This window comes from Pleurodeles waltl, chromosome 1_1 (genome assembly GCF_031143425.1).
Source record: "Pleurodeles waltl isolate 20211129_DDA chromosome 1_1, aPleWal1.hap1.20221129, whole genome shotgun sequence".
Classification (NCBI taxonomy): Eukaryota; Metazoa; Chordata; class Amphibia; order Caudata; family Salamandridae; genus Pleurodeles; species Pleurodeles waltl.
In genome coordinates, this window is record NC_090436.1 from 938,543,481 (window position 1) to 938,569,588 (window position 26,108).

General features: G+C 42.8%; 1 protein-coding gene across 2 annotated transcripts in view; it reads right to left on the reverse strand.

The window, feature by feature from the left end:
- Positions 1-25,501, reverse strand: part of SEC24D (SEC24 homolog D, COPII coat complex component) — a 319,615-nt gene extending 294,114 nt beyond the window's left edge. Inside the window, exon 1 of one of the 2 annotated variants that reach the window (XM_069230160.1) lies at positions 25,297-25,501. The gene's annotated coding sequence lies outside the window, so the exon portion shown is untranslated. The remainder of the gene's footprint in view (positions 1-25,296) is intronic. The other variant, XM_069230162.1, reaches the window with a different exon arrangement.
- Between the last annotated feature and the right edge of the window lie 607 nt (positions 25,502-26,108).

Sequence of the window (26,108 nt, forward strand, 5' to 3'; positions counted from 1 at the left end):
TGCAATACCAGAGCTGGACCTTGGGACTGAGATGGCGCAAAGAGACTAAGTCCCCTGATCATCGGAATTTCATAACACCACACATTTGGGCACTTATATCCTTTTCATTGTAATGTTTATGTTGTATTATGATGTTTTTTTAACTATAGTTATACCTGAACCTTATCTAATTGCCAATAGCATGAAGTGAGTAACTCTGGGACTCGAATGCCTGGGAAGGAGTGGGGGAAGATTGGGTGGGCATGATTCACTAGATAAAAAACTGTGCTACATTTAAATTATGACTGTATATTTAAGAACCACAGCTACGGTGGGATATGGTATGCTTCACAAACTGAACTGTTATGTACTAATGCTGACATACTTTTGTTTTGTTTAACTGTTGTACAGGTTCTTGTTCGAAGATCATGGCTGGGTTGGTCAGGGTACATCATTGCTAAAGACCTACATATACTACATTACCCATGCCTGCATTGAATAAGTGGAAACTCCTCACTTGGAATGTTTGGGGCGTAGGATCCTATCAGAAACACTATAGAGTCCACACTATGCTTAAGTGACAAGGGATAAGCATTGCATGTTTCCAGGAGACGCATCTTAGTGATCAAGAAGCAGATAAACTCGCCATAAAATGGAGGGGTCAAGTTTATTATGCCAATTATTCCTCGTACTCATGCAGTATATTGTTGTCCCCAGGGGTCCCATTCACACTAACATACAGTGGCAGACATTGAGGGCTGATTTATCTTACTACAGGGTACACTAGATGGTATTGAGGTAACCTTTGTTAATACTTATGGGGCAAACATAGATGATAGTAACTTTTATGGCGCAATCAGGGGACTGTTTCTTCCCATACTAGAAGCTAAAATATTCTGGGTGGGGGATGGACAGTTGGATCGCCATCCCCCACGCCCAAACACTGAACCTAAGATGACAACCCACTTGCGGGCAGTAATGGCCCAGCTGTAATTGAAAGATGTTTGGGGAAAGGAGCATCCTGGACGTAGGGACTATACATGCTATTCAGCAACCTGTGGCACATACAGCAGACTAGACAGAACCTTGATGTCGGATCATGTCACTCCAAAGGCTGGGGAAGGGATGCACCTTTCCAGATACTTGTGTAATCACTCCCCTGTGGTGTGTTTGTTAGACTGGGAGGTTAGCACCCAATTGACCAAGATCTGGGGATTCCCCACTGACATATTGCAAGATGTGCACGGGAGAGACACACTGGCAAAGGTACTGCAACACTATTTCACTGAAAACTGGCTAGGAACACAAAGCCGAGCCATGGAATGGGAAGCGATGAAAGCAGTGCTTAGGGGTCGATGTATAGGCTTAACATGTGGAGTGCGCAAAACCTTGCAAGCAGAACTCCATTGGGGGGAGGAAAACCTGGCGGCCTACCAGAGGCTATTGACTGATGATAAAACGGGGAGCCATGACGGGTCTGAACCAGTTTGAGTTTTGTCAACGAGCAAACAACTTAAACGATACGCTCTGAAGTCCTATAGATAGTTGTTAGATAGATAAGGGGATAGCTCTGGGCAGTTGCTGGTGTGGATACTGCACTGCAAAATACCGCAGTCCCCTATGATATACCTTAGGACACCGGCGGGGTCTGAAGCACACACAAAGGCTGAAATAGTAAACACATTCAAGACACACTTGGAACAGGTTTAGTCCAGGGTTGTGGGTGGGACTTAGCTGGGGCGACACAGTATTTGGGAGCCCTAACCCTACCGAGGATTAATATACTTGAAGCTCAGGAACTTGATGCAACCATTACGCTTGAAGAACTCAGAACGGCCATTGAGGCACTGCCCAGAGGGAAGACGCCGGGAAGTGATGGCTTCCCGGCCAAGTGCTATCAGATCTACATAGCAGATATCGGTCAGAGGTTATTGGATGTGCATCTGGAGGCCAAATCGAAAGGGATCCTACCCACCACGATGGAGGAGGGGCAAGTCATAATGATACTGAAACCTGGATTGGACTGGATGCCTCTGGTCCATCCTCATATCGACCTCTGACCTGGATCAACACTGACACCAAGATTCTTTGTAAACTTCTGGCACACTGGCTCCAGGCAGTGATCAGACGACTGGTGAACACGGATCAGTGTGGATTTATATTGGCCAGGAGCACTGCCATGAACTTGTGGCGGTTAATGCATGTAATGCATGAAATTGAGGACTCCCCTGAAGAGATTGTAGTGGGGTGAGTAGACATTACGAAAGACTTTGACACTGTGGGTTGGCAATTCCTCATGGCGGTGCTGACGGCCATAGGCTGTGGCTCTCAGTTCTGGTTGAGGATATCTCTGCTGTATACAGAGCTGACGGCTGTGGTGGGCAGGTGGTGTTCGTCTCACTGGACAGTGGGCAGGGGAACGAGGCTGGGGTATCCACTGTCACCCATGTTGCTCGCTTTGGCCTTGGAGCCACTTGAGACCCTCCATAGGCAAAAACGTTTGGACTAGGGTGTCAGGGTGGGTGACACGATTCACCTGGTGTCGTTTTATGCAGATGATGCCCTGTTTTATCATAAATCTCCTAGGGAATCACTGCCAATACTACTACAACATCTAGATGAATTTGGGGACACCACAGCTCTTAGAATTAATTTGGATAAATCCTTGGTATTCTCGTTAGGCAGGCTATCCAGGGTGGATTCTACAACTCAGCCGTCCCTACTGTTACACTGGGAAACAGAACAATTAGGCTATCTGTGAATGATGATAGCATCCACTCCGCAGAAACCAATGCAATATAACATTGACAGAGTAGTAGAAGGCCTTAAGGCCTCAATACAATTTTAGATCACACTCCCGCTGACCCTTATCGGGTGAATAGCGGTGGCAAAAATGGTCTTTTTGCCCGATGTCTCTGTATACTGCAGAATTCATTTGATACCCTGCCTCATGCAACCTTCCAATGTCTGCACTCACTCCTTACAGCACTTATTTGGAAGAACAGATATAATAGAGTGGAATGGAAAGACGCTGACACTTACACTTACCGACCCCCGAAGGAGGTCTTGCCCTTCCGCACATGGAAATGTACTATCTAGTATCCCAATTACAGCATGCTGCACACTGACTTACAGATGACACAAACTGGGAAAAATCACTACTGGAAGATAGCAACAAGGCGACTAAATTACCACAGCTGTTATACTCTGGCGGAAGAACCACAGAGAACGTTCCCTACCTCATTACACATACGGCATCCTTACAGGAATGAACAGCAAAGGGGTTGCTGAGGAGGGCACCCTTCGCCAGGGACGTTCTGTTCTGGGACGTGCCTGCCTTCCGCATATTGGCTGCGGCTGTTGACACTACAGTATGGAGGGAGGGAGGATGTGAGACTTTGAGTGATCTCTAACCTACAAACACTTGCATTACATTTGAAGCGGCACAGGACACGTTTGCAGTGCAGGAGGGGTAGTTTCTCCTGCACACCCGCATAGTGAATATACTTAAGGACATCTGGCCAGACTATCCCAGCACCCCCCTCCAGACCTCCTTGCTACTGTTGACTCTCCTGGAACTGGGGGGATGCGACATTTAATTACATACATGTACAAAGCACTCCTAGCAGATTAGCTGCAATCTCAATTGAAATCCAGAAATGCATGGGAGAAAGAACTAGGGGAGAATATTGCTGATGCACGATGACATAAAATGTGCTCACTGGTGCAAACTATATCTAGTAACACAAGATTTAAATTGACACATTTTAACTATCTACACTGCACCTATAGTACCCCTCTGTCAATGCTTAAGATAGACCCTTAAAAATGTAGTGGTGTCCCCGCTGTCAGGAACCTGTAGCCACCTTTCTACACTTAGACTGGTGTTGTCCATTAGTCTGAGGGTACCGGGAGGATATCCTACACCATTTACAGGGTAAATGTAGGATACATATTGAGCATAATCCAACTGCTTGTATATTGGGGTACATACAGTTCTATAAGGCACGAAAAATGGAATATAAATTCACTTGTTTGCCACTCCTTTCGGCCAAGCGCAAGGTGACTATTACTTGGCTGGGCAAAAAGGGACCACAAGTAAATCTCTAGAAAAAAGATGTTATAGAATCCGCGGAGGTGGAGGAAATACAGCTTAGGCGGATGAGAACTGATGCTAAAGCTGTAGATGACCTTCAAACCTGGAATATACTAATAAGTACATTTGAAACAGGTGTTAGCCCTTTAAACGGAACACTTTATGGATGAGGAGGTATAAATAAGAAGAACACTGGTCTTCTGTCTAAGGTGTGAGATCCATAATAATGGCTTTGATGTTATAAGATTAGTCAACTCAATATGGATGTGGTCATAGTGGGAAAGCCTTAACACTGTATAAGACAACTGATTGACTGTGGTATTGATCTAGTTCATTATTAATTTTGCTTAATGTTTCATGAGGGTCGCATTTGACCTGCTGTATATGTTGGATAACTATAAACCTAAAAACAATAAACAGATTCAAATTAATCATCAGACTCTGAGCCATTGTCCTTCTAGATCCCTGAGCTTCAAAGGTCTGGTCAGCCTTCCTCAGCTGTCAAAGTGGGAAGCATCAATTTTACTTGCTACTGCTTGCTTCACCTCTGCCCAACGTATTAACTGCTTTGCACACTACTTCTCAAATTGTGAAGAACGGCCTTCTCTCAATGGTTCTAATGCCAAACTTACTGGCATACTTGAAATGGTTGGTTGTGCTCCCATATAGAAGATGTAGAAAACGTATCCACACAATAGCCTAGATTATTTTGCTTCTTATGGACACTTTTAGTGGGTTATAGTTGGTTACCTACAGATGAAAAGGCAGGATTATGACATGAGATACTGTTAATCTCATCATGTCGGTTTAATTGTAAATTAAAGAAAGTTGTTAGCGAGGAATTAACTATTAGTCATACTAAGGAGTCGACATATATGAATTATTTGTATTATTTGTAGTAGGATTTTGTATTATGCATTTTAAAATGTTGAAATAATAAGCTTCAAATAATTTGAATGCAGTAATAAGACAACTTTTACATCAACGCCTGAATGATGACATGACAGCAGCCCTCCAAGCGCTTTCCTCACTACACAAAGCCTGACACTCCTCCTATCGGCACTCTGTATTACTCACAGGGCCATCAACAGCATGGATTGATCCTTCATCTGCATTTCCCATGGTAAAATCTTTTGCTCTAGACTGGAACCACAGCGGACAGCCCCACCCTACAGGAAAGTGTACAAGAGGGGAATCTATTTCTCTGTAAAGACAACACAATTATAGAACTCTCTCTCTGCAAGGACAAGAAACATCCAAATCAAGAAGGAGGTAAAGGCATGACTTTTCCCCAAGAGGTGATGCAGATTCACACGAACCAATAGCCAGAACCATTCCCCAAAAGAAGGCAGCCTTGGATGGCTCAGAACTCATGATCATATTCAACCAATACCCGGAACCAAACTGCCCCACAATGGTGATAGGCATTACCTCACACGTGACAATCACTTTTCTTCACTCCTCTTCAAGCATAAATGCAGTGGCAAATAATAAAAATTCAACAGTACATTAAATGCAGCACCAAAATATTTCCTACGTAGGTTGCTCTGGCAACCCACATCCTCCCAAACCAGCACGACAAGGTTGTTAAAACCAAATCTCACTATGTTTTGCTCCTCTACATACCTTCGTGTTCAGCGACATATGACACAGTATAAACATAACTCTGGTTAACACAAACAACATTTCCTACAAACCCGCTGCTTGCAACCAAACACAACCAATACAGAACAGTTATTTCCATCTGTAAAACCATTTCGGCCCATTGTCATGTGGATATAGCACTGTATAAATGTAACTTCAATACAAAGCAATCAGGCCAATTAAACTAGCATTAATACCAGACTCATCAAATTCCCTGTTCTTGCAGCATCATAACTTACCTCATGCTATACCTTCTGCTATGTACGCAACATCCAATAACTGCCTTCCTAAGAAGAGCCATTCAAAGACCATACCAAGAATTTATTGCCGATTCTAAATCGGAGGAAGCCTTTGCACACTCTGTTGTCACAATATCCCAAAAGGCTTCTGAATAGTTTTATAGTGATATATGAATATATAGGAGGTGACATGATCTTTTTTGCCAATGATGTATAATAACGATGTTACACTTCCGCACCTTGTACTTTTTAAGGTCTAACCGTTGAGATTGTTTTAGCTGTCTTGTCAGACCATTGTTTTCTCCAAAACATTCACATCATACACACATAATCCATTGTTTTTTTAAATTGTCATACAGAATTTGTTTCTAGCCACCACAGCTCACAGCATGGGGTAATGAGTCAGCCCACGTAATCAACGGGCTCTTTCACTTTCAGTGAGTGCACCCTTGCTATGCACACTGTACCATAAATTAGCTACTTTCCCTTCAGTGATAAAACTGGTTCCAAGTGTAATTCTTAATTTTCCATTCCAAAAGCTTTCTTAATCTGGTCTGGGGTTATGAAAGGGAAATGTAAAAATAGGAGATTTTCCTACCTTCAGGTGTTGTGTTTAGTTTTCTCTGCACAAATAATCAATTCATTTGGTTCCCTGTTTGTGGTTTCACTCCTTCCTTCACTAATGAGGCCTAACATTATCAATGCAGCAAAAGTACTTTTTAGAATACAAGGTCTGTATAAGAATTCAAGAGGGGAAAAGCAGCTGCATCATCTTGCAGAATAATCACACTCTATCGTACAGAAGCTGAAACAATACCAGTTGCGGACCCTTTCAGATAGAAACTATTCCAAATTATAGTTTTCCTCTTGTTCGAGACCTCTACCTCTCTGGGGGCGCTACACCATAATACAGGACCAGGCTATCTTAAGCATTTTTCTAAGTAGATTGTGGTCATACTCCATTTGGGTGATTAATTGCAGTCTCTGTATTCTCCAGAAATGCTCCATATGTTGCTAAATGCATTTCTGTGTAGTGTAGCATGGCAGATATGTGGCTTAGCATTTATTTTGTTGACTTCAGAACCTGTAAATTATGGTTCTAATCTTGGTTTCAGCACTTGAGTCAAATAAAATGTGTGATTTAATGAAGACCGTTTTATCTCTTAGTGACTTGAAATGTATGTATCTGTGTAAGGTATATGCCAACTGTATAGCATACTATCCCAAATACATGTTCCAAATCAATCATATAATGGCTCCTCTAACCCTGTCTCAAATCCATTTATGTACTTATCTTGGACTTTCTTATAGGATCCCTGAAGCTGCTACAGTGTCCTCAAAGCACTCAAGAATGTGTAGATCACAGGAACTCTCAATGGATGTCTGGCAACTATTTGTTGTGATGTAATGCTGCAGGGCCTCCACGACTGGCTACGCCCTTATTGCATATGTTGTTGCTTAGACCTGGTGTGTCGTCGGCACAATGTCTTTACTAAGTAAATCTAGCAGACTGTTTTAATTTTTTGTACTGTTGTTACAAATCCAAAAGAACAGTGCCAATGCCCTGACCAGAGCAAAATGCGATACTATTATCCCTAAACTTGAAGTCGTAAACATGTTCCTTGAGGAGGCTGAATTCTCAGAATTCCTCTTAGGCTTAGTCCTCCAAGAGATGCACCTTTTGTCTGCACAAGGACTCTTTCACACTAAAAAAGTGGCAGATGGTATTTCATAAAACTACCACATTTGTTATTGTATTTATGTTCAACTGGCACTGGTCCCTTTCTGAGGATTATTAAGAAGAAGCAAGCCAGTTTATCTCCTACCACGCCAAAATATTCTGAAAATCAAAGAATTGTTTTGACATTGTAAGCAAACTTTCCAAGACTTTTACTGGCGGCAATGGGCGAGATAGGGCTAAATAGAGCGAGTCGTATATTCCTGGGAGTGGCCTGCCTGGTGGCAAAAAGAGACATCAAGTCGGAATGAAAGGTCGTAAAAGCGCCGACCCTTAACAAATGGAGACGAGGAGTGGATTGGTGTGCAGGGTGCGAAAAACTGGTATACGAGGCGAGAGGTTGCCCTAACAAATACAACAGAGTGTGGGGGAGTTGGGTGGGTCTACCGGCCGATTGACTAACCTAAGGTAGCAGAAATCTCCATGCAACTCCCTCAAAGCAAAAATCACCCAGGGACTATGGGACAATGCTAACGGCAATCCTAGCTCTGTGTGTTGGAGGGGCCGAACCCAGGCCTCACGAGGTGGAGAGCAGGCCGATCTCCCTCAGACGAGGTATCAACAGGGGTCATTATTCTCATGTTATAATGACGGGACCAAAACTCTAAAAAACTAAGAGTTACTCCAGACTTCATGGAGCCCATGGGGACCAATAGGACCTCTGGGACCTAAAGGAAGAGTAAGACGGAACTGACAGATGTTGTATCTTGAGGAAGGTGCTATGGTATTGACATTCGTATATTTTATTTGTTACAATGTATCTCTGTTGTGTTTTTCCCTTTTGTTTTTCTCTAAAATAAAAAATTATTTATAAAAAAAATAATAAACACCTGTTAAACCAAGTATGAAGTGGAAGCAACAGCACTATGCGGTCAAGAATTATTTAAGAGCAGTAGATGGAAAGGCATTTTCAGCTGAACAGAAGAAGGCTTTCCTGTTTGATGTCAGTAAGTGTGCAGAGAAACCACAGGACAAGGAATCTCTTACATCCTACTTACTTTTAGGACAATATTATGTTAACCAAGGTTCTGTCACTCATGTGGAACCCTCAGGAAAAACTCTTGCGAAAAGGAGAGAGGTTCACATGGAGTGATAAACAAAACCAGGCACTCAAAGCTAATTATTACTGCACCAACACTTAAGCAGTTTGATGGCAGCGGTAGCTGTGGATGCCAGATCAATAGGATTAGATTTCATGTTTAGCTGAAGAGTAGTAGGTAGTGGGGGGAATACATTGGCCTTCAATTCATTGATTAAAGGGATTCTGAATGCCACGATGTACCACAGAAAGACAAACACTTGCATGGGCTACAGAGAGACTGAAGATTATTTTTGGTGAAAACGTTTTGATCTTGTAACTGATCACATGCCATTATTGTACATGCTGTGTGGACAAGGTACTGGGAAAGTAACATTTCAGTTGTTCCGAATGAAATCCAGGTTGCAAGAGTTCAATTTCCAATTATAGTATTGACTGTCTGCCCAGTATGCCAATCAAAGGTGTGGATAATTAGGTTTTATTCAGAAGAGCAAGAGTGTGTGTTTGCTGCCATAGATGCTGTGTCAAATGTTGGTGGTGCAATTTGAGAAAATGGGTGGTAAATGGCCCATGACAGTGATGATCAAATTACTATAGTCAAGACATTTTTAAGCAGTGGGTGTCCACCAACAGAAATCTGGATGTCAACATGAGAAGTTTTGTTCAAGTTGCAAATGAGCTCAGTGTGGAGGGTGAATTTTCAGTAAGGAATGGTTTAGTTATCTATCCACAGATTCTGAGAGAAAGTCTGATAAAAATTAGCAAATGGAGACCAATTAAGCTCTACTGCTACCAAGAAAAGACAGACAATATTATTTGTGGTCATTAATGGACGCAAGCGTATTTGTATATGTGGACAATTGTAAGACTTTTGCTTTCCAACATGCATTGGAAATCTGCAAAGACACCCATTAGCCTCAAAAGAATTCCAGGAAGACCTGGAGAGTTTTAATTGATGTTACTGGGCCATACATTGTGTTAACACCAGATAAGAGATTATTAGATGTCTTCATCAAAAAATTTCTAAATGGGTGCATTATGCATTCTTTCAGAATCCTAAAACTGATGCCGTTATCGAGGTTTTGGAAGAAGAATTCAGCAATGAAGGAGTTCCAAAGACAATGGGAGCAGATAATGCCACACATTTTGTATCAGGGAAAACGGTACAGTTCCTACATTTGTGTAGTAGTAAGCAGGAAAAGGTGCCTTCATGTTGTCAATCAGCCAGTGTCCTTGTGGAACGCACAAATAGATTTTTAAAAGAAGGAATACAAACTGCTTTAGGTAACAAAATGGATTTTGTGAAATATCTCTGCATGAAAGTATGGAGTGATCTCAACATGCTTCATACAACGTTCACAAAGGGGAACCTGTATATTCAAAACCAATACAAGTAAAGAAAGTAACTGCTAGTGCAGTGTTACTCAAAGATAAAGCTACTGGAATAAACTTTCTGTGATTGTTCCGAAACAAGGGCAAGAGAACATTTTGAAAGGTCGAAGTGATTCAAATAATCATTGTGGGTTGATTTCCAGTTGGGAATGAATGCAAGCGAAGCTGAGACGTGAAAGTAACACTGTGGATAGTATATACACACACATATATATATTTTCAATTAAAAAACAAAGGTTAAAGTAATGTTATAATTAGGTCACAATTTCAGTGAAAACATAATGTTTTAAACATACAAAACTACTGAAATTCGCCAGTTATCAATTTATCTGGTAACTACAACTCACACCCTGGCCATGCACTATTAATTACTCACTCAGGACATTTTTTATGACACCGTTGATAATATCCCTGCAACAATTGCAAGTAAAATGTTGATGTGAAAACTGTGCATTGCGGGGGCTGCAACAGTGCGCAAGCACCTTGAGATTCAGAAGCACTATAATATAATATCCCTAACGCAAGAACATCTTATATAAACAAAATTTTAAGACCACCTCGAATAGGCAAATTAATCATAAAATAAAAGTGCAAAATGTGCTTCAGAGGTCATAGTCTTTGTATTCTCAGATACAGCCACCTGCCACTTACGAATGGGTCGTTCACTCAACAGCTAGGTCTATAAACTTGGGGAATCACACCGTCGGGCTACAATCTAATCCCTGGGAGGTGTGTAATTTGGCCTACTGACGGGAGCATATACTCAGCTCACAGTCTTCTACTCATAAGAAGAGTCACCTGCCACCTGCAACTGGGTTGTTCTCTCACCAACTTTGCCCATAAACTTGGAGTATTTCACTGCTAGTCTGCAAACTAGTCCCTGGAAGCAGTGTCTTTTAGACTCCCGAGAGGAGGGAATGTTCAGTTCACAGAATAGTAGCCTGGGCAACACTCTTCTTTGCTGCTTAAAGGAGCAACAGACGCATAGAACAAGGGCCCGGAATATTTGTAATAAAAGCAAAATCAACAGGAGCTATCAGGAGAACGTATTTACACCCTGGGTCATTTCCCTAACATCAAATAAGCACATGCACAGCCTCAAAAATGTTAGTTTAGAAAATTTAGAGAGGGTAGGGTTAGGTATTGTTGTGGCAACAGCTATGCGTAGTTAGGTACTACAAATGGATTATAGGTCTCCTCAATAGACGTATAAAAGATGCAAATGAGATGTTCAAAGACCATCCTGGCTAAGTTGAAACTTGAAGCTCCCGGGTTGTGCATAGTGGATATGAATGTAATGAGGAAAATGATACTATATGTGAGGATGAGTTCGGAAGATCCAACAATGGTTCTTAACAGAATAATAAGTTAGAACAAAGAGTAGACAGGAAGTCATTACGTATCCCTGCAAGACTAAATTACTATGTTTTAATTTCATTTTATTTTGCCTCTTTAGCAAAAATGTTTGCTTTTTTCGTTTTTCCTATTTTGGCTTAGTTTGCTTTAAGAAAAAGGGACAGGTCGTAAAATGTGAATTCATACATTGTCTTTTAAGTAGAAGATGCATCCTCATGTTTGTGAAGTTCTTATAATGTTTTGTAAAACATCATCAGGCTTGGAACACTGTGAAAGCTCTGGACTGCAGGATGTAGATCTGTGCACACCCGGACCTGCTATGTCCATGGGATCTTTTTGGGCTTCTTATTTTGTTGAATAAACATTGGGACATCATTTCGCTTCATGGGGTTTTACTCCGAGACCATCATTTCAACACTTTGTCAGTTAATGTGCCAGAAACATAGATCTGGGTGAAACTATGTCACAGGCTTTGCATTTAGTAATTTGGGTAGTTATTTCTTTTCTTTGATGTCAACTAAATAACTACGGTTAAGAAGGGTATTATTTATTATGGTGAAATCAGATGTAAGTCTGTAGCAGTAAATACCACATTATTGAAAACATTACTCTAATTCCTACTGAGTGACTTCTGAATCTATAGGCAGGACAAGGAATGGATGACGATTACACTTTTATTAAATCAACATTTTATTTTATTGTATTTCTTGTTTTTGTATAGCGCTCGCTGCCCTGTGAATGGCACTGGGTTAACAGGGGCAGAAGGTACAAAGAGCAAGGACACAGAAATAATTAATTGAGGAATAGTGGTTATGCTTGGTGGAAGAGGCATGTTTTCAACTCTTTCTAATACTTTCTAAATCCTGCATTGATGCAGAGAATAAGTGGGAGAGAGTTTGATAAGCCTTGAAGTTGGAATTTCAACTTGAAAGCTGATCTTTCTCAGCCTAAGCCACCACAATGTGAAACGTCTTTGCCACCAAGAGTAGGAAACTACAAATAAAATTCAGTTGGTCTTCAGGAAGTCCATAGAAGCAGGTTTCTTCAAGCTTCAGAGCCCTGAATGATCCAAATCTCACCACAACTACTATAAGCAAGGTATCCTGGCCTCTGACAGAAATGAGGGATACAAGACCCACCAGGCAATGAGTCAGCAACAAGTAGTATTAAAATAAGACAAACGCTGCATGAAGCACACTGTACCATAAGCAGGTATACGAACAGTGACAACTTCAAGACTACAACTGCTCTGGACAATTTTCGGGGAAACAGTGCCACGCTCTTACAAGCTGTGCACTCTACAAATGCTAGATAAAATAATAGAACACTACAGCACACTAAACCTTTTGTAGCACACCGCAAAATGATTGTTCTTGGCACCCTGTCTGTTTGTAATGAACAGAAACATCAGTTTTGATAGGTAGTCTGGTGCACACCATCTAAAGGTTGTGAACCTGACACAAGGTTTTGCCTCTACAGTAACCAGTAGGTCCAGCAACAACAGTAAGGTAACATGTTATATCTGTTTCAAGCCAAAAATAAGGTGAGCCACAAAGTCCAGTACATTTTGGAGCATGTTGACACAAACATGATTATGGTAGTCAACTCAGTGAGGGTAGGTTGAAGGGCCAGGGCAATAATAGTGGTAGTTTTATGTGGTTTGTAAAAATTATAACAGGTCACTGGCCATTTTCATCTCTGATATAGTGCACTTGATTATTTGATGCTAACCAAAATATAGTTTTTAAAAGAGACAATCTTGTTTTCATATTGTTTTTATATACATTTTATTTGATCATGGTGTTTAATGTTAGCAACTCTTAAGATGCTTTTGTGACTTTTTCTAATCTTTTCTTTTTATCCACAGTACTGCTGTTTGGTTTATGGTTAAAAAGAACATAATGTAAATATAATAATGTGCATGTGTGTTTGACTGCATGTGATTCAATGTAAGGTCCAAGAGGAAGTTAGGCTTATACTCAGGTTTTCAGGAACAGAAAGTGACGTTGCTGTATAGTTGATACTTGTTAACAGTGATTTAGGAATTGTAATATACCACTGTTACTCCATCGTAAAGCTATTCCCTGAACTGAAAGAGAAATCAGAAATGTTGTGTCTTGTTTTCAGTAGCTCATCTAGAGTACTGCTAAATTTAGAGGCCATATTTGGCGTTTTTGTTGAGTGATACAAGTTACATCCAAAGCAGTGTTAAGTCAAGTACTAGAAGCCCCATCTGGATCACAAGCTGCCTACAGCAGCCTATATGCTGATCTGCCCCCACGGGTTTTTCCTGTTCACATATTCTAACTCATTTTGCTGTTTTATAATGATTTAATACTTTTTTCCTATATTTTAGTGGTTTGTACAGTGATTCTTGTGACAGAAGCAACTTTGTAGCACAACTGCAGTGTGAACAGAAACTTCATATAAGAAATATAGCCCTCTTCATCTGGCCCCCGACGATGATAAACACAGGTCAGATTTCTGTTACTGGTCTGATTTCTTTTTGGTGTTGATTGAATGAGAATACAGCATGGACTATTTAATCAAAGCAATACCACCACAGCGACAGCAAGGAAAGATTGAGCATTGACACCAATATTTCTTTTACCTCAAATTGGATTTTGTGACCAAAGGGTCTAAAGATTAAATAAGCATGAACACTGCATCAATATCTCTAACCCTATTTCAGTGTGTTCACCATTCTGCACCTTTCTGTGTGCCATTTTATCGTAAATGTATTTTGTGGGACTGTATGTGTGCCTGTATTTGTCAGTGTGTGTGTGCTGGTTTGTAGACACTGCTAACCAACTCTCCCTGCCTTACTCCCAGACCCTAGATTTATACACCATACCTTCCTTCGCTGCCTCCTCCCTCCGCCAATATATTTTCCTTCCTTTCGTTCTACTTCCCAACAACATGAATAATACAGGCCACTGATAAAAGCTGTGCATTGGGGATGAAATTAATCATTCCATCTATCTTGCCCCCTTATTTCCACTCCGCGGTCACATTTGGCAGCATACTGCGCTATAAAAACAACCAATAAAGCTTAACACTTCCCCAGGTCTATGTACAGGTAAGTGGTTGAATGTCAGGTAGTTTCTGTGCATGGGTGCCCTTTTTGCTAGTCCTTGTGCAAAGATGACTATTGAGGTGGGTCCTCCTTGAGTGTGTATGCCTGTAGGTATGTTGCTTTAACTCGATATTTGCATGCATATTTCTTCCATGTCAAAAACAATATGGATGTTGTCTATATGCATATACTATAGAAAAGTAAAAACTGCTGGATTTGTCAATGCTTGCTAATTAGGTTTTCGGATTATAAATGTTTATCAGTGTATTATTCTTTTTTTCCCTTTTAATTTGACATATTGTACACTTTAATTCAAAATAAATAATAAAAAACATGCCGAGAAGCGAGGTCCACCTTTTTATACTTGTACTGAAGATGGAATGACGAAGACATGCGAATAGATGATATCCCATTGACTTTTCTTTCTGAATAAAGGGCAAGCATATGAAAATTTCTAGAAGTGAAAAGCTTGCTCACTCAAGTTAAAGTGATTCAAAAGCAGGTACACAGTGGCTGACACCATCTGGCCATTAAAAGCACAGAGTTTCCCTTGCCCAAAACAGGAATATGATGTGTGCAAAATGCTGATATCCGCTCCCAGTGTTCCTGACTGGTAAAACCTGGAGCAAAACACAGAAGTAAATTGATTATGTGCACTGTTTGCATATTTGGGAATAAAGGCTACAATGTACTATCAGTGTTATACTCCCATAGCAACTTTTGCTCATTCTGGTGAGCGCGTCCCGGAAGCACAGCAAAAAAACAGGAAGAGGATTGGTCAATGCAGGACACGCAGCGCGGACAAACAGGACGAGGTTTTCTGTGCTCCGTGCAGCCAGCTAGCCGCAGTCAGACCCCAAAAAAAAAAACTGAATATACAAACACCGAGGAGGCCTCCCACTGCTCCTCAGCCTCCTTTCTTTCTTCAGAGCACAGCTAGGCAGGAGGAGAAAGTGAAGGCAGGAGAGCAGACCCCACAGCGCCTCATTTCATACAGTATGGCCAGGACCCAGCAGGACCCAGCAGACCCCTCCAGGATCACCAGGACCAACAGGGACCATGGCAGGGCAACCAGCAGGGTTCAGCAGGACCTAGAAGGGCCCAGAAGGCCCCACCAGTAGCCCTGCACAGCAGCCCAGCAGGCCTACAGTAAGACCAGAGGGGGGTGCGCCTCCAGGAATCCAGGTACATCAGCGCAGTGCGCCGCCATAACACCAACCACAAATTCACCAAGCAGCAATGACATAACCAGCCATAGCCAACGGACATCAAGAGCGCGCCCTGGTCCCCTCCAGAAGTGGCCCCGCAAGGTCAGAGGGGCCTGAGGGGACTCAGGTGAGACCTGCTCGCTGTCAACTCCTTCTTGAATCATCCATAACAGCGGCAGTGCCATAACAGCTGCAGTGGTAGAAACGTAACCCAAACAGCAGCAGTAAAAAGCACAGAAAGCACAGGAAGAAGGACTAGCAAAGGCGGACAACAGGATTGAGTGAAGGGCAGTCACCCCCAACCCGGCAACCCTCTAGCACAGTGCACAAAACCAGCCAAACACCAGCCTAACACCTGCAGTGGTCAAGACCCCTAACCCACCCACCCAGTGGGGCTTATCAAGTAATCACGAGTGGTCATCAGTTGTCATTAGGAAAGAAACAGGAAAGAACAAGCCACTCGGATCAAGCCACCAGAGCAGATAAACTAGCAAGGTGCAACAACACAGCAACAAGGTGCAAAAGACACAAGCCACTGCTCAGCAACCACCAACCACCCTCCCCAACGGGATTGGAGCTATGACCTATCCACAGACACTCCTCAGGCGAGCACAGCAGTGCGACACAGAGAGTATAGCAATGTGCGGGAGAGCAAGTGACTATGAAAACCCGTAGCTCCCTTCTCCTGAGTGCCCACGACAGGATCCAAAACCTAATGAGAAAAGAGAAAGCAGCCCCCAACAATCAGGGTGGTTGCACAAATCACACAAACGGGGGAAAGATGAAGCGGGCCAGGAGGCATCAAATCACAATGGAAGCAGACCCCCAGATCGCCAACGAGTTCAAGGAGCTAAACGAGCGCACCCCCAGAGAACACAATCAGGCACAAGGGGGAGGCCAAAACACAGGCACAGGTTGCCAATGCATCAACAGGTACTTCACACCACTGGGGAAAAATGCCTGCCACAAAACCCCCCTTGGAGGACCATTTTAAATGACAGTGCTATTACACTGGGCACCTCCTGGGAAGCCGCTCCTCCAAGTAAAAAAGTACAAGAATCCATGCCGGAATTATCCATCCCAAGTGCACCAAGTGCACAACCTCTCATTATAGCTCAAGACAATTCATTTGAGCACACCATTCAACCTCAAAAGTGGGAACCCCCTGTATCCCCAATCATAGTGATAAAAGGCAGGGGCGGGTTTCTCGAAAACCACCCCCCCAAAGAAAATAACATAGAATTAAGCCAGGAAAAGCTGGGTCCAGTACCACCAGCTTTAGCAAAACACTCAACCTCCCCCCGTTGGGCGGTCTCACTTACACAGGAAGAACTAGAGGAGGTCTTCAGCAAAGAAGAGGAGCAGTGTGCAGAGGGTGCCCTCCTTACACCCACAGAAAAGAGCGTAAAACAGTCCCATACTATAGGGGCAGTGGCACTGGAAACCAGCACAAAACCATAGCCCCTCTGACACGAAGGACGCCCCCCTAACTGGATGGGATGCCTTAAACAACACAATAACGGCCATAACTAATGCAACGGTCTTCAATACAGACAAATTAGACATCCAAATCGAAATTCTGCAAATTGGCAACCACCACTATGGTAATAGACAATAAGTTGGACAAGTTAAATGTGCTCATTCGAAGAGCACAATCCCACATGGAGGCCGACGAGGGCCTGGTTAATCAGACATACCAGTGTCACTGTAGCCCAATTTTGGATGAACTCCAAGAACTGCCATCAGTTATGTCCATAATAGTGACAGATATAAAACAGGAATTGCTCCAGCAGAGAAACGTCAAGCAGCTTCCACAGTGCCCACGGAGGCGCAAACACCCCACAAATAAGAACATCCATCTATACCGCCCAGGATGTAGCAAGTCCAGTACAGGCTTCAGGATCTTCAGTTGAAGGCTCAAACCAGGAACACACAACAGCGGAAGGTCCCTTTATTCCCATCCTGTCCAGGAAAAATAAAAACCGCCTCAGGAAAATGTATAATAAAACAGTGATGGATCCGGAAATTAAATACTCACACTCCTCCAGCCAGGGCAATCACAGCTCACCGAGAGGAAACCCAAGGGCAAAACAAAAGCAATTCATAGAAGAAAAAATAAAAAAAGAGTGTTCAGCTGCTGCCCAACTGGGAGATTCAAAGCTGCCGACCACAACAGACCAGCAGCTGACCCGACTGTTTAGGAACAATCCTCCAAGGCAGCAAGAAGAAGGAAAAACAGGGCAAACTGGACACAAGATCATGGGGGCACTCGGCTCAAAAATCACAATGGGAGACCCAAACAGATTACAATGAAATTGCTCAGAATCCGAAGCCCAGTCACAATCGCACCCTCAGAAGAAACCACACAGCTTCCATCTATGGAGAAGTTGGACGGATCAGGATTAAATCATAGACCCATCCCCAGCTCAAAGACACATCCGAAAAGAACAAGTGAACGAGAGCACAGTAAGAACCAGCCCCACACAGATCAATTTGAGGCTCTCACACAGGTAATCTTCCCCAGAGGGGCCTCTAACAGCACAAGCAAGCAGACCGGTGATCCCACCTACGAGGGGTCTACACTCTGGACTCCAAAATCAATGAGGTCATACCCAAACCCTTCGGATCATCAGCATTGTACACATACCACAAATCAAGTGATCGCCGCAGCATCTGAAAAAGGAACCACAGATGCCGCGGTTACAGCAGCCCTGCACACCACAAACTGCGAAAAATCAACAATTAAGCACACACCCTTATTTTTCGCCCAACTTACAAATCTCAGGGCCTTTGGGACATCCTTAATCGAGGCAAACTTATGAGAATCTGCAGCGCTATTCAAGGATTAGAACCAATAAGTAGTAAAGATGTACAATATGTGGCCTTCTTAGCACCAAAAAAGGGATACATTAGTGAGAATACCGAAGTCTGCTTCAACAGCACAGAGATAGCACAGTTAGTAAGATACAAATCAGAGTTACTCAAAGACTGGGGTATAGAGCTAAAGGAAGCATGTAAATCAAAATACCCCTCCTTCCTAATCCCACAAGAAGAGACCAATAAAAGGGACAACCTCAGAACAAATATCTCCCGAGCAGGCAACCAGCTATCTTTCCTGCAACACGCTAAAGGGGCATCCCCCACCTTCACTATGAGCCCTAGAGAGATCACTATATCCATCGCCCAGGGCATCTCACAGATAAGGCATTGTCAGGAATGGGGACTGTAAGACGAGGGAGTCAGCAGGTACACATCCACTTTTCGATCCTGACGGAACCCTGCAGCACAAGGTCAGATCTCGAAGCTGCTCTGCCAAAATAATCCCAACTGGACTAATGCTGTCTAAAAGCAAGTTGTGGGTCACAAACATAATATCTTGGAATACTGCAGGGGCCAGCAAAATCACACAAGACCCTAATTTGAAATTCTATTTGAACAAAGCCAAAAGGGCACCCAAAAGGCGGCCTCTCAACCTACATAACCACACGCTAATCTTTCAATGCCAAGATCATAGACCTGAAATCAGCTCACATGTTAGCGATCATTATTGAAAATTGGTTGCTGGAACAAATACCCATGTCCGTCATATTAATAAATATTTACATCAACCCTAACATGACGTGTAATCAGCACCTGCTAGGCACAACCGAAAAAGAGTTGCTATCCCTAAAAACGGCATTCGGAAAAGCCCCCTGGATCATCACAGGGGATTTTAACCTAGACATGGCCAACCATGGTAGAAGAAGCTCCAGGGTAGGTGCTCTGGATCAGTGTCTGGGTATCCCACCACAAGAATCACCTTTTCGGGACAAGGACAAATGTGACCACCCCCTGGTTAGAATCCTAGAGGCACTAGGACTAAGGGCGCTAAGTGGGAGATTCCCTAAAGACATCGCAATGAACCAGAGTCACACCTCCAAGAAGTCCGGTTCTACCCTAAACTACACTTTTGGTACAACGGACATCTTCAAGTACTTCCAAGATTTCAGCATGGAGGTGAGATGCGAAAGCGACCACCACCCACAAACAATGAAAGTAGCGAACAATAATGTTCTTGCGGTTCCACTACAGAGGATAGGCGAACAAGACCCAGGAAGCCACCTACATCGCATAAGATGGCCCAACAAATGTATGGAGAAATACGAAGTATGGAGAGCCAACTTAAGATCTGATCAAACGGAGCAGGTGGACATATTTTCAAATTGGGAGGCCACGTTATCATCTCTAAGGAACCAGCAAGAGCCTAATCAACCACCCAAGGTCGGCCCATTGCCAAGCAGAAAAAGATGGTTCACGCAGACATTAAGGCAACAAAGACAAAAGCCTAACAAAACCGCCAGACTCCTAAAGAAACAACCACCAGGTAACAGCTACCAGTGCACCTTTCATGAATTAAGAAAGGAATACAAGAAGGCAGCATGGGAAGCAAAGCAGGCACACACAGATCAGGAATGGATCAGAATTGTGAAAGCTACTAAAGAAACGAACAGCCGGCCGCTGTAGTCCATTGTCAATCAACTGGAGCGAAGGACAACCGGGATCCAAAGTAATGCGGTTCCGGAGAGAAAGTGGCTTGAACACATCTCCAACCTCTACAGCAGCCCTAACACGAAGAAACCATTTCCTACCTCAAACTGCGAGTCCAAGACATTATCCTTCGAAGTACGAAATATTGAGGAACAACTACGATGCTGCAGAGTGGGGCTCCCGGGCCAAATGGCCTCCCGGCAAGAATACTCATATGCAACCCCACCCTCTGGACAGGCCTGCTCTGCAATCTGTTTAATGCCAGCAGCACTGAAAGCAAAATTCTGGATTCCAGGAAAGAGGCAATTTTTCACCCAATCTACAAGAAGGGTCCCTATGGGAACCCAGACAGCTATTGACTAATATCACTGCTTGACATTGACACAAAAATATTTGCGGGTCTCCTGCTTGAGGAACCCAAAGAATGGCCTAGCAAACTCAGTCTAATACGTCTGAATCAAACCGGCTTCCGGCCCTCGGCGAGCACTTCTGACAACCTGATAACTCTAGCCATGCTCGCTGAAAAATATACAAGCAAACAAACAAATGGCCCTATACACCTGCTTCGTGGACTTGTCCAAAGCTTTTGACTCGGTGGAGCGGAACAAGTTGTGGGGGAAGCTAGCACACCTCAAAACCCCACCAGAACTGCTAAAAGGAATACAGCTTCTGTACTCAGAAAAGTGGGTGAGGGTGAAAGTGGGAAATAATGGAATAGGGTCTGCCAGAATTCAGATAGACAACGGTGAAAAGCAGGGCTGTGTTCTGGCCCGATGCTCTACAACTTTTATTTGGCAGATCTGTGCACACAATTGAACACCACTAGCTCCCATCCCCCCAAACTGAGCAACCACCCTCTAACAGCATTACTATATTCAGTTGACATTGTCCTTCTGAATCTCTCAGGTACAGGACTCCAAAAAGTGCTAAACACCTTCAATCAATATTGCACGACTAATGAGCTGGTGGTAAACACAGAGAAAACCAAGGTAGTCATCTTTGGCAAATGGATAATTAAGAAAAATAAATGGTTCTGTGGGAATCAATCTGTGGAAAGAAGCAGAAGCTATAAATACCTTGGCGTCTGGCTAAAGGAGCGCTGGTCGCATCACCTGCACCTGAACACCCTGAAAGCTAAATTGGCGTCTCTACTTGCATCAGTCCTATCCCTGGCTTCAAAACTGCAAAGCCTAGTCTGGTGTTCACTCCTTACAGAGAACAAAGCAAATTCCTGCCAGCCCAGACATACGGTTCGGAAATATTTCCAGGTAAACTAAACGACTTCATGAACATTGCACAGAGCCAAGTCTTTCGACTTCTCTTCCGCCTTCCATACAGCTCCTCTCCAGCACAGATTAGGTTAGAATTCGGATTAGAAGACCAAGCATTAGCACAAGATAGGGCATTGCTCAAATATGCCTCCATGTTAAGACAGGCCCAACCAAACACATTAAAGGCACTGATTTGGGAGGAAATCAACACAAACCAGGTGGAAGTCTCAAATCCATGGCCAAAGAGAATTGCTTCAGCCATAAAGCATTACAGGCAGAAGAGCTATGGCAAAAGTCTTTAACCCATAAAAATGTCAAGCAATTACTAAACAAACAAATCAAGATACTCTCCTGGAGCAAGGACAAAGATAAGTTCAGAAATCAATCACACTCTTGGATGACAATTAACACATATAAGGCTCCGACAGCACAGCCTTGCATGGCAGAAATATTAAAAAGGTCACTAAAAATAAAGGTGTTACACGCCAAACGTGGACTACTACCTTCATGGGAGGCGGCACCAAAATGGCTTAGACCCACAAACAGCAAAAGATGCAGACTTTGCGCACATCACCGGGAAGACTTCATACACATCTTCTGTATTTGCCCCGCTCTGCTACCCTGTAGAAAGCGGTATCTGAAAAAAATCTTCAATGCCGATGGTATCAATACATGCCGACAGGCTATCCGGTTTAGTCTGAAAGGATTGACTCCGCAATACAAGGCCTGTTTTGCAAATTTTATTTTAAAAACTGAACACTCCTTAAAACATGCTACAAATAAACAAGATGATAAAACAAGCCTTCAGCTGGCATAAGAAATTAACACTGTCAGCTCCGGGCTTAACAGCAATGGCCTCAGCATTTTCACCAACTGCACTCGGCATATCCCATCTGGATAACATATTTTATAAGTTAAAAAAAACAATATGCTTTCTGATGTTTATCATCTAGAGACCCTTTAATCAGGTCTAATTTACCAGTAAGTGACTCAGTGTTGATCAAGTAAGCATGACTATGCATCTCAAGACAATCAACACGTGAATAGGGCTTATCTGGCCTAACAACCGTAAAGAAAGCAGGAATGTAATACTTGTTTTATGGTGTTTTTAACGTTTCCTTTTGTACGGTAATTGCAATTATTTTTATTAATTACGCAATAAAGTATACACTTTCAGTGCTATTCTCCCATTACTGTTTAACTGACACAAATAGCACACCTACCAATCTGCAACACACACGATTGCATTTTGCACATGATTTTAGTGAGTCAAATTTAAACAGGCCCTAAGTAAAACAATTCTCACAGATGTACATACAGATGCGCAAAGAACTAAATGAATTTCACGTGACTGACTCAAAACACTTGTCCTTAAAGAATAATACAAACTTATACTATCTGAGCAAGTCTGTCCATGTAAGGGAATAAGACTAGCTGTGTTTGATCAAGAGTTATAGTAAGGGGCAGAAGAAATTCAAAGAATAGAAAACTGTACTGATGAAAGGAAGTGCCTTTGAGATGTTTTGTGTGTTGTAACCCAATCAAGCCACATGACACAACAAATATTCCTGTAAAACGGACGGACACATTGATCCTACTACCAAATAAGTACAGCTAACCCCCATGTGGTTTGCTCATTTCATTCCACACTGCATAGGTGCTGGAAGTAGGAGTGTTGGGGTGCTCCTGAAATAACCATGTCGGAGTTCATAAGGTAAAACAGCAATAAAGATGCCTTTAAATTTTGTTTTTCCATCTTGGCGCAGAGCTCTAATGGTAGATGATGTCTTTTGACAAAATGCTTATTGTTTTTTTAACATGAAGGTTGATGTTTACTTTTCTTTCCCTTACTGTAGAGCAAAGGGATTTTGGAAATGATATGTGACATTCTTACTGGGGTATAAGCAGTGTGAAAGTAAAGGCTGTAGGGTATCAATTATTTTCTAACATACAACAAAACTTAAATATCTGTAAATTAATTGCACTAATATTTCAAAGTTTCAAACGTTAAGAAAGTACGAATAAAGCACTTCCCTTTGTAATTCTGATGTAAATAAAGTTTTTTATAGGATCAAAACAAAGCGAGATACCTTACTTGGTGATGCATAAACGATAACTATTAGCTGAAACCCAATTTCTAACACATTATCCTGTGTGCTGTATGGTTTTATCAGTAAAACTGCATGCATGCGCATATTTAATGATCATTTTAATAGAAAATGTGTTGTCTGTAAATGACACTTGTTATTTCTGTGTTGCTTGGATTTTTCACAATCCCTTTGACTTCAGTGTTGTAACATTGACACCAGCACACTCATCGGGAAAACTGGTCCAGCACTCTGCCTTATTGCATCCCTGTGGTGGTTTCTTATTTTCAAATGTTTACTTAAATTATTTGCACTTTCTGACTACCGCTACGAGTCTTGCTCAGACTCTTTTGAGCTCTGCGATGAGTCCTTTCCCATCAATTCTACGGAAAGGTGGATTCAGGAATTTTAAGCCTGTTTAAGTGAGGGTTGTCTCCGAATTACTAAAACCGTCGTAAGCCAAGTAATTATATCTTTTTCTACAGCATACTTCACCGGTATTTGCCCATTCTACTGAATTTAAACCCTCAAGATATGAAAATACCTCCCAAATTCTTCTTCTTAAATGAGCAACTTGACAGCCTTGCAGAATGAGTTAAAGTTTGCGAAATACTCTACAGGGCCGTGCAGCGTCAGCACAGGTATGTATCACTTCCTGCGCTTCGGCGCAGAGTGAGAGACGTGGCAGCCTGAGCTTTGGACGGTGTGGGCTCGGGCAGGCCGCGTTTGCTCTGGAGTCAGCTGTAGACGGGGAACACCAGCTAGAGGCAGGAGGGGCCAAAGGCTGACTCACACGCCCCCCTGCCCGTGAGGGCAAAGTGCGGGGGCAGCCGGTGACAGATGATACACAACACGTGGACTAGGAGGGTAAACAGCAGGAGTGCCACGTCAAGCATGCCCCAGATCCTCACAAAAACAGACTAAATGCATACAGCACACAGTGCGCGCGCTCTCAACAAGAGACAAGCGCCAGAAACACGCACATAGCAGAGAAACACAAAGCACACTACACCAACCCAACAAACTGAACACTAATGGGTAAAAACAAACTCTTCAGACATATTACAGAGTACTATGGCAGTGCAGAGACAGACAACCAGAGATCACGTAACAGTAGCAAACACATCAATCAGGCACTCAAGTAACACTAATAGACACAAGGAACAACACAGCACAAAGTGACAGAAGGATTCAACGTCAGAAACAGGTTTTTTGATACAAATAATGCACAACTCCGATCTATTAACAAATATTAAGGACAAAAACTGGAATGGAAAACACCGCATAGTATTACGAGCACAATACTATACTTTACTGACACAAGCACACTGCACAGTTTCTAACGCAGCAGATGCGAGTCCTCCAAGGCCGAGACATACAGCAATCATATACACAGAACTAGTAACAATGTTGTATACTTATATTAACACATACAATAACAAAGTACTACCCTGATCATATGAGAAAGTTAAGTGACACTGAATGTGCTCGCAAAAAAAGACAACACGGCATACACAACAGTGACACATCGCAGAGTCACAGGTGAGACAGACCTCAGCGCCCATCCCAGTGCCAGTCTCCCTTATGCCTGGGGTGTTCTATGTGTCCGATCCCTGTTTTTTGGGTCAGGGAAGTAGTGCTCACCTGTTCCGTGAGGCTGTTCCCTGCCTCTACACCTCCAGCACCCGGCGCCTCCTCCAGGTATGCCCGGCTCAGAACCGGCTGCTACACACCAGTAGTCAATGGAGTGCCACGTCAATACAGGGCGCGCGCCCAGGAGCGAGCTTGGGTGCGCACGGCCCCAGCTGCCTTCGCAACACTGTCACCAGGCACACCGCAAAGGAAGTGCAACCTCCCGTAGAAAGAAACCCGAGACAGACTACACTTACGAAACGATGTAGATAAGTTATAATGTCAACACTTTTCCTAGCCGCTGAGGACATTTTCGTGATTGTGATCTCTCTTGATTGATACACAGTACACCGGAGGCTACGCTACACTGGAGATATTTTTATACGAAGGGCTCTAAATAAAAAAAAAAATCAGGTTTTAGTTTACAACAGCTCATAATATTAGAGGTCTGACAGTAATTATTTTTGTCAGTGTTCCAGTCTGGAACACTGACTGGAACAGTGGCATCTGCTACATGTTAACGGCATCACGGAAAGTGCATCACATGACTTTGGACCTGATGGTGACAACGAAGAAGTTTACTTCGCGTAGCCTGTGCTCCAGTCCTAAATCCTTGGGCACAGGATAGCGTAATTTCACTTCTGTCAGGGAATACAAATCATACATTTTGAATCTTTATGTAGCTGAGAATGAGAAATTTAATAGCTAACGAGAAGGAAAGTTTCAATTCTATTAAGGACACAGAGGGGAGAATTATGCATATCTTTGTTCACTCTTTATTTAACAATAATTCCAAAGTTCAACAAGTTCACAATGGGGGCTCG